General features: G+C 41.2%; 1 protein-coding gene across 1 annotated transcript in view; it reads right to left on the reverse strand.

Moving 5' to 3' along the window:
• LOC125483112 (jouberin-like) overlaps positions 1–9424 on the reverse strand; it is a 57502-nt gene that overhangs the window by 47640 nt on the left and 438 nt on the right. The gene's annotated exons all lie outside the window — the stretch shown is intronic.

A 9424-nucleotide genomic window follows, 5' to 3' on the forward strand; every position in this document is an offset into this window, starting at 1 on the left:
GCCCCAAAGCAAACTTCACAACATATCTGTAAGCAGAACACAGATATTCAGCAGTCACTAGTCTGTTTTAGTTTCCCCAATAAAGATGGGACAATAAGCAAAAAATATGGTTTTAGATTTGAAAGATATACAAACTTTGTGGAGCACATGGGAAGAGAATTGGGGGCCTTTGCAGTTATTGGTGGAGTGGCAGTTATCTGTTTTTGCTGAAAAGAGACACGTTGCTGAAGAATTTGATCTTGTACTCATCAGGACAAATGCAAGAATGCTAAATTACAAAATAACAGAACATTAGTAATGGAGATGCCATTTCAACTTTGGCATTTTGGCATCACAAGGCATCAGGGGCCACTTTACCAGTGTTATGAGTCACCATTAAAATCCCTGATGTTAATTAGCATCAGAAAACAAAAACTAACAGCCCTTCAACCTTTGAGCCTCAAAACCACAACCTAACTACACGAAGTCTATATTTTTTTTACTGAACCTTTCAACTGTTCTGCCATGCCGAGATCAGTGTCCGTAAGCAGAAAGGACCCTAACCTCTGCGCAGAAAGAAAAAGAATAAATCAATGTAATTACTTGCCAAGTTCTTTTTTTTTTTTATACAGCCAACTGTTACACAATGAAATAATTCACAATTCTGTTTTGAGTAGCAAAGACAACTTGACATTAGTAATATGTCCTAGACACTTTTTGTAACAAGTCTTGCTGACGAATTTATTTGGGATCACTTTTATTAAAAAAAAAATTTAGCTGAATCTGTCCAGACTATTCTAGATTTATATTAATTGCCTCATAGTTGTGTGCCCTAGCCTTTTATAAGCTCCTAATGTACCAATCAATACACTTTGCTTCCTCTCTGCATTCTCACAATGTTCACCTAAGATTCAGTTATACTGCACCCTTTGCTTATTCTCATTTAGCAACTGAAAATACAAGAACTGCCTCAGACGTTTCTTTCTACATCAAATTTCAGGGATCTAAAACCTAATTCAACATCCCAAGGCACTTAATCTACTTTCTTACTCTTTAAAACCAAATGAGCGTCTTGCTCATGTATAACACCTAAGATTTAATGCCACCATGCTGTGTACAGCTGATATATATAAAGACCAACACATAAGCACCTCAGCATGGGTCTCAGACCCACCTCACTTTCAAGGGCTCATCTTTATTGCCCTAATATTTAAACATAGGATATTTAAGTTGCAACAACAATGATGGGTGATCTAAACTAGGAAATGTGCCTTTTGCTGTGTTCTCCTTCAATCTTTCAATACAGTCCGAGAACACCTTAGAGAGATGAGGCCCAAACTGAACAATGAATTTGCTTTAATTTTACAGATATCAATGAATCACAGAGTTGCAAAATCTCCGATCAAACTTACTTCTCCTCCACAGAACAAGGAAAATACATGCAAGTCTGTCCTTGATAATGGACCAAATATAATTGCTTTTAATCTGTTTCAGTGTGTGCAGGGCTTCACCAGCTCTTTGAAAGCCTCCAGGTTGCGTTCCTCTCAGTAGATCTGGCCAAATGAACTTACATATTTTTCCTTTGGCATTTATGCCTCAAGGATAGATTTCAAAAAGAGTCATATTTGAGTCAAAACATTAACTGTTTCTTTCTCCATAGATGTTGCCATACCTGAATTTCTCCAGCATATTCTGTTTTTATTTCATATCTTCAGCATCTGCAGTATTTTGCTTATCCTGTTGCGCGTAGGCTCGCTCAGAAACTGAACTCCAAGTAGTTATCAATTCTGAAGCAAATGAGAAAATAAGCCTTTCACTTAACACCCTGAAAAACCTAAGTTCCTCTACCAACCAGTTTCCACAAGCAAAATATATCACCATGTTGATTGAGATCAACAGTGAGATCCTGGAAAATGTGGACCATTTGCCATATTGTGGGAACTTCCTCTCAGGTGAAAGCAGACACAGAAAGAAGATTCATCATCAGCTCTAATGTGTAAGTTTAGCATTCACCATCTCAGGAACAGTATTTAAGAATCAAGACCTCAAACCCAAACTAAAGTCATCATTTACCAGATGGTACCAATCCTTGTCTTCACATATGCTTCAAAGATTTGGATTGCTGACAACAGCCACTGGAGAAGTACCACCAACACTCACTTTATGAGATCCTTCAAGGAAGACTGTCCAACAGCAACGTCTTTCCCCATGCCAATGCGTTCGACACTGGGGCACTAATCACACAAAACCAGCTTTGGGTCTTGTTATCAGTGTGTCTAACAAAGAAACATACAAAGAAGTAGGCCATTTGGCCCTTCAAGCCTCCTTTGCCATTTTATATGATCATAATTTATCACCCAACTCAGTACACTATTCCCGCTTTCTTCCCATACCCTTTGATCTCTTTAGCTTGAAGAACTAAATCCTATTCCTTCTTGAAATCCTTCAATGTTTTGGTTTCAACTGGTTTGAGGAGCAGAAAATTCCATACGTTCACCACTCTCTGGATGAAGAAATAACTCATCAGCTCAGTCCTAAATGGCACATCCCCATCTCCTTAAACTGTGACATGGAAACGTCTCGGTATTCTTCTCAGTTCATGCTCCCACCCAGCTTTGTGTCATTTGTTTGGAGATATTACATTTAGTTCCCTCATCTAAGTTAAATATATTCATATAATATAGATGAATAGCTGGGATCCAAACACTGATCTCTGCAGCACCCCTCTACTCACTGCCTGCAACTGTTTATTCCCACTTTCGTTCCTGTCTGCCAACCATGTGTTTAATTGTACATGATAAACTCTTAAGTGGAGCCTTCATGAAAGCCTTCTGAAAGTCCAAGTAGAGAGAATAAGAATTGCAAATGCTGGAATTAGAGATAACACAGTGTGGAGCTGGAGGAGCACAGCAGGCCAGGCAGCAGAGGAGCAGGAAAGTTGACGTTTTGGGTTGGGACCCTTCTTCAGAAACAGGGAAGGGAAAGGGAGCTCAGAAATAAATAAAGAGGAGGGATGGGGCTGGGGAAGGTAGGAGGGTTGGTGGTAGGTGAGTGCAGGTAGGGCGTGCTGGAGATTAAACCACATTCATTGGCTCTTCCTGATCAACTCTAGTAGTTACAGCCTTGAAATATTCTAGTACATATATAAAAATTTCTATTTTATAAATCCATATTGACTCACTCTTATCCTGTCACTGTTTTCCAACTGTTCTGCTATTAAATCTTTCCTGATGGACTCTAGTATTTTCTCCCCTACCAAGGTTAGGCTAAATAACCTGTAATTTTCTATTTTCTTGTTACCTCCATTTTAAATAATGGGGTTACATTAGCTGCCCTCCAACTCATGGGAACTGTTTCAGAGTCCATGGAATCTTGAAAATGATCACCAATGCATCCAACATTCATAGGACCACTTCTTCAAGAATGGGGTGTGGCGTGGAGGAAACTTGCAGGTGGTGATGGTGTTCCCACGTATTTGCTGCCCTTGGCTTTCCAGACAGAAGTGGTTGTGGGTTTAAGAGGGATTGTCAAAGGATCTTTAGCAAATTTCTGCAGTGCGTTTGTAGATGGTACATACTATTGCTACCGAGCAATGGTGAAGTAACCGAACGTTAATATTCATGAATGTTGTTGGAGCTGCACTCATCCAGGCAAGTGCAGAGTATTCCATTACACTCCTGATCTGTGCCTTGGAGATGGTGAACAGGCTTTGGGGAGTCAGGAGATGAATTACTTACTTAAGGATTCCTAGCCTCTGACCTACTCTTGTAGCCACTATATTTATGTGGCAAGTCCAGTTCAGTTTCTGACCTCCGGGATGTTGATAATTGTGGATTCAATGATAATAGTGCTACTGAATATCAAAAGACAGTTATTGTCTGGCAGTTGTGTGGTACAAATGTTACTTGTCAGCTTTCAACTCAACCTTGGATATTGTCCAGGTCTTGTTGCATTTGGATGTGGACTGCTTCAGTATCTGAGCAGTTGTGAATAGTACTGATAAATGTGTATTCTTCAGTGAACATCCCACTTTTGGCCCGTAAGGAACCAACAACTAATCTTTTTATTTTCACATTCCTTTAGAATCTTTTACAATCAGTTTGTTTGCTCCCCACAAGCTTGCTGTCAGCTCTATTTTCCCATTCTTAAAGCCCTATTCCTTCTTTGCTGAATTCTAAACTGCTAAAAAATTCAGGCTTTTTTTTTGGCCAAATTGTATGCCTACTCCTTAGATCTAATACCATCCCCAATTCCCTTGTTAGCCAAGTTTGGGCTACTTTTCCCATTGTATTTTTATGCCAGACAGAAATAAACAACTATTGCAGTTCATCCATGTGCTAAGTGTTTATCATTGCCAATCCACAAACATCCCCAATTTATCATAGCCAGTTCAAGTCTCATACCATCATAATTTCCTTTATTTATGATTCAGGACCCTAGTTTCAGGATCAACTACATCACTCTCCATTTTAATCACTCTTCCCCAAGGGCCTCACCGTGTTAGATTTGCCAATTATTTCTTTCCCATTATACAACACTCAGTCTAGGATGGCCCATTCTCTTGTTTTCAATCCTCGATGTATTAATCCAGAAATCCATCTCGTACATTTGCCTGATGCAGACATAAATTAAATTTACCCATAATTACAGCTGTAGCTTTATCGTGTACATCTTGAATTTCCTGTTTAATACCTTCCCCAACATTACCTCTACAGTTTGGAGATGTATATACAATCCCTGCTATTATTTTCTGACCCTTGGTGTTTTGAAGCTTTACCCATACAGATTCCATTTCACTGGAGCCAATATCCTTCCTCACGATTGCATTAATGTTCTCTTTTAGCAGAAATGCTATTCCACTACCTTGTCCTTTTCGCCTGGCCTTCCTAAAAACTGAATACCCCTGGATATTTACTTCCCATTACCAGTCATCCTAAAGCCGCATTTCCGTAATCCCAACTCTAAGCTTGTCTTCTTAATACTCTTAGTCCCGTGCACATTACTTTGCGCTGTTGCCCTGTTTGAATATTGCCCTTAAATTTTCTACCGACCACTTTTCTTATTCCATCTTTTGTTTATGCTTTTGTTTCCCTTTCTTCTGTCTCCCTGTGTGATTTCCCATGGCATTGCCATTTTAGTTTAAACCCTTCCCAACCTTAATAAATACATCCCACACACCCACAAGATAGTTCAGTCCCACCCAGGTGCAACCTGTCCAGCTTGTACTGGTCCCAGCTTCCTCAGAACCATTACCAATGTCTCTGGAATCTGAAACCCTCCCCTTTGTATGATCTCTCCAGCCTGCTATTCCTACCCTAACTATTACATGCCACTGGTAGTGATCCTGAGATCAATACCTTTGAGGTCCTACATTTTAAACTTGCTTCCTAACTCCCTTTGTTATGCTCATAGGCCATTATCCCTTTTTTTAAAATCTGTGTCATTAGCACCAATGTGTACCACGGCCACTGGCTGTTCACATTCCAATTCCAGAACGTCCTGTAGATGCTCCCAGACATCTTTGACCCTAGCTCCGGAGGCAACAATCCATCCCCAGAATGTGCTCCAATTATGTGCATAATGGAAGCCCTCCCTCCTACACCATCCTTGTAGCCACGTGTTTAGCTGCATTCTCTCCCTATTTCTTACCTCGTTATCACATGGCACTGGTGAGAGTGCAGCTAAACACGTGGCTACAGGGATGGTGTAGGAGGGAGGGCTTCCATTATGTGGATAATTGGAGCACATACTGGGGAAGGTCGGAACTGTACAGGAAGGACAGGTTGCACCTGAACCGGAAGAGCACAAATATCCAGGGAGGGAGGTTTGCTCGAGCTATACGGAATGGTTTAAACTAGATTGGCAGGAGGTGGGGAACTGAATTTGTAATTCAGAGGATGAGGTATTCAGCCTTCCAACAGACACAACAGGGAGTGAGGTTGTTAATAAAGAAATGCGGTCGATGGAGCGTAATTGTGGACAGAGGGATGGTTTGAAGTGTGTATACTTCAATGCTACAAGTATCGGAAATAAGGCGGATGAACTTCGAGCATGGGTCAGTACTTGGAACTACAATGTTGTGGCCAATACAGAAATTTGGGTATCTCAGGGACAGGAATGGTTGTTGGAAGTTCCGGGATTTAGATGCTTTAAAGGAAATAGCAAGGGTGGTAAATGAGGCGGGGGAGTGGCATTGCTAGTCAGGGCTAGTATAGCAGCTACTGAAAGGCAGTTCGAGAATGATATATCTACAGAGTCAGTTCGGGTTGAGGTCAGGAACAAGAAAGGAGCAGTCACTTTGTTGGGGTTTTTTTTTTTAAACAGACCCCCTAATAGTTGCAGAGAAGTGGAGGAGCGGATTGGGAGGCAGATACTGGAAAGGTGCAGAAGTCACAGGGTTGTAGTCATTGGTGACTTCAACTTTCCAAATATTGATTGGAAACTTTTTAGTTGTAGTAGTTTAGATGGAGCGGATTTTGTCCAGTGCGTTCAGGAAGGATTCCTGACACAGTATGTAGATAGACCAACACGAGGAGAGGCCACTTTGGATTTAGTGCTTGGCAATGAACCAGGCCAAGTGTTAGACCTGTTGGTAGGAGAGCATTTTGGCGGTAGCAATCATAATTCTATTACTTTTACAATAGTCATGGAAAAGGATAGATACATACAGCTGGGTAAGGTTTATAATTGGGGGAAGGATAATTATAATTCTGTTAGGCAAGAACTGGGTAACATAAAATGGGAACAGATGCTGTCAGGGAAGAGCACTATAGAAATGTGGAGATAGTTTAAGGTATGCATACCGTTTGTGCTCGATATGTTTGTCCCCAGCAGGCAGGGAAGATGCGGTCGAGCGAGGGAGCCTTGGTGCTCAAGAGAGGTCGAACGACTGGTTAAGAGGAAGAAGGATGCTTATATAAGGTTTAGGAAACAAGGATCGGAAAAGGCTCTAGAGGGATACAAGTTAGCCAGGAAAGGAGCTGAAGGAAGGGCTTAGGAGATCTAGAAGGGGGCATGAGAAAACCTTGGCAGATAGGATCAAGGAAAACCCCAAGGCTTTTTACACGTACGTGAGGAAATAGAGAATGACCAGGGAAAGGGTAGGGCCGATCAAGGATTGTAAAGGGAATTTTGTACGGAGCCTAAAGAGGTAGGAGAAGTCCTTAATGAATACTTTTTTTTCGGTATTCACAACTGAGAGGGACCTAGTTGTAGGGGAGGACAGTGAGAAACAGGCTGGTAGGCTACAGGAGGTCGATGTTAGTAAGGAAGATGTACGAGGAATTTTGAGGAACTTGAAGATAGATAAGTCCCCCAGGCCTGATGGGATTTATCCAAGGATTCTATGGGAAGCAAGGGAAGAGATCGCAGGGCCTTTGGCGATGATCTTTTCGTCCTCACTGTCCACGGGTATAGTGCCGGAAGATTGGAGAGTGGCAAACATCATTTCCTTGTTCAAAAAAGGGAATAGGGATAACCCTGGAAATTACAGGCCAGTTAATCTTACATCAGTGGTGGGCAAATTATTGGAAAGGGCTCGGACAGTCAGGATTTATGATCACTTGGAAAGGCACAATTTGATACGTGATAGTCAGCATGGATCTGTGAGGGGTAGATCATGCCTCACAAACCTCATTGGGGGAGTATACATTCTGGCCTCAGCAGGGTCAAAATCCTGGAAGTCCCTTACAGCATTTGGGGTCTACCTACAGCATATGGACTGCAGCGGTTTAAGCTCATCATCACCATCTCAAAAACAATTAGGGATAGGTAATAAACACTTTCCCAGCCAGTGATGCCCACATCCCATGAATGAATAAAAAAATTGCAGACACTTCCTGTCTTGGCTTCTGCCATTTTTGTTTGGGAGTCACCACAATTTTGGTTATCACCCTTCTTTATCTCCTGTCTATAACCCATTCCTCTTCCAATTCTGTTGTGTTTAAATCTTTTGCAATCACATTTTTAAATCTGGTCTTTAGCATTTCTCTTCCCCTTTGTCCGGACAGTCATATCATTCACCTCACTTTATTTCCTCTATCGTCAACATTTAACCATGCCATTTCAATCGCTTCTTAGCTACTTTTCTTTGGTGCTTTCAAAACCTTCCTCACCCATAATGTACTGGTTCCTGATGTTGCCCTTTCACGCCACTCTACATATCCATTTCAGAATTGTATATTATTAGTTACAGAGATAGTAGGAACTGCTGAAATTTTCTGAAGAAGGGTCTAGATCCGAAACGTCAGCTTTCCTGCTCCTCTGACGCTGCTTGGCCTGCTGTGTTCATCCAGCTCTACACCTTGTTATCTCACGTATAATATTAGTATCCAGTTGCTGTTCTGCAAGTTTCTGCACTCAAAACTTGTAGATGCTTCTTTTCAATTTGAGCAATACTTTTCTTACTGCCAACCATTGCTTAATTTCCATTTCCACACATCCATCTTCCGCTACTACTGACCTCAGGTGCTTCAAATTAATCACTTTCTCCAAATCTTCACCCATAATCTTTACACTTTCACTCTGATCATCTTTTCTCGGTTCAAACTGGCAGTTTGACTGGTCTGCTAATCCTTATAACTGCCTTCTGAATTTTTCCTCCCATTTTTAGATACTCAGTCATGTTCTTATCATCTAACCACATTGTTGAATGTAATCCACAGACATCACACATTCACTCAGAGAGAACATCCATGATAATCAGGATGAGGAGGGGACACAGTGCCAATCCTTGGCATAATCCAACTTTGGCTTTGAAACTCTCACATTGTTTCTTACTCTTTTTGGTACACAAGTAGATTTTTTTTTGTTTTTATGAACGATCATCCCAAGCAACAACTACAATTCCTTGGCATATACATAGCAGAGAGAAATAAGAACATCTGGTGATAACCATAACATTGACAGCAGCAAAATGAGGAGGAGACAACGCAGAAACTACACCAACAATTTAAGCAGAACAAGTTCAAAATTTGAATAAGAAAGATCTTGGCAGTTATCAAAGACTGTGAATGTTGGAGAGTTTTGATTGCCAATGTTGCAAAACATGGCAACTGCAGAAGATAGACAGGTTAATAAAAGATATAGGAAATAAACGTAAAATAAAGCATGCTGATAAAATAACTGAAGTGAAAGAGAATAAAATCAAAGACAGGTGGAAAAAATACTTTATTCTTTTATTGAATGAAGAAACCATGAAAATAGAAATAGAAGAGGCCACTGCAAGTCAAGGAATGTCAACTAGCATCCATTTGGAAGAAAGTACAAGACAAGGACATGAACATAGACAGTGATCCGAGGGAGAACACTGTGGCAGAGGAAGGAGATAGATAGGAGGGAGAGAGAGGGGCAGGCAGCGGGGGGGGGGGGGAGGAGGGGGGGAGAGGGTAGGTCGGGGATGAGGAAGATCGGGAGAGCGCCGTGGAGGGGAAGAGTGTAGATCTCG

This window comes from Rhincodon typus, chromosome 5 (genome assembly GCF_021869965.1).
Source record: "Rhincodon typus isolate 14 chromosome 5, sRhiTyp1.1, whole genome shotgun sequence".
NCBI classification, from domain to species: Eukaryota; Metazoa; Chordata; class Chondrichthyes; order Orectolobiformes; family Rhincodontidae; genus Rhincodon; species Rhincodon typus.